Raw genomic sequence first — 799 nt, 5'->3', positions numbered from 1 at the left:
CATTACTTTTAAAAGTAACTTTCCCCGACATAATCAATGACTTGTACCAGCTTCCCACAGACTTTCATAAATACATTTTCATGACTGTTCAGTCGTTTGAGATTATGGAATATGGATTTCTACAAATCTGTTTTCTTAACATTTATATTAAAACAATTAAACATTATAATATCTAATGCATAAATATATCTAACACAAAAAAACTAAACAATTGATGATTCATTTAAAGAACCACCAGAGAACGAGAAATAAATTATATATTCTCTACTGAAATTTCAATTACTTTTCCTAATATTCAGAGTTTTTTTTCATGACAATATGAACTGTCTATAAACAAATGAATGGGATTCACTCATGCCACATGATCTGAATGGAAAGGAATCATAAACATCTGCTGATTCACAAAAAAAGGCCTAACATTGATGATGCTGGGTTCAAAAATATCAATAAAAACTTTCCATCATGTACATTTTTTTTCACAAAATAAAAATCAGTCAAATGTCAAAAGATTTGGCTTTGAATGACAAAAAGATGATTTCAAAATACATAATTCAACTTACAATCTGCGAACGAGTGGAAAATATGTTCAAATACTCAATTTAATGTCAAAGAACAGATTTACAAATAAATAAGCTTTTTTCACAAAAGCTTGTGGCTGTTTGGATGCAGCAAAACAAAGAAAAGCAGACGGTATCAGGATCATGTTTGCATTTTCTTCTGCCTCTGGACATAATTCTGACCTTAAAATCAGGATTAGGCATCAAATAATGTCATGTGGCATGTGAAAATGGGCTGAAAA

General features: G+C 29.9%; 1 protein-coding gene across 1 annotated transcript in view; it reads right to left on the bottom strand.

Moving 5' to 3' along the window:
• Positions 1-799, bottom strand: part of sf3a2 (splicing factor 3a, subunit 2) — an 18,862-nt gene that overhangs the window by 1,752 nt on the left and 16,311 nt on the right. The window lies entirely within an intron of this gene.

Source organism: Sinocyclocheilus grahami, unplaced genomic scaffold (assembly GCF_001515645.1).
Source record: "Sinocyclocheilus grahami isolate Dianchi unplaced genomic scaffold, SAMN03320097.WGS_v1.1 scaffold456.1, whole genome shotgun sequence".
In the NCBI taxonomy this organism is placed as follows: Eukaryota; Metazoa; Chordata; class Actinopteri; order Cypriniformes; family Cyprinidae; genus Sinocyclocheilus; species Sinocyclocheilus grahami.
The sequence above is the reverse complement of the archived record's forward strand: the minus strand, read 5'-3'. Positions and strand labels throughout refer to the sequence as shown.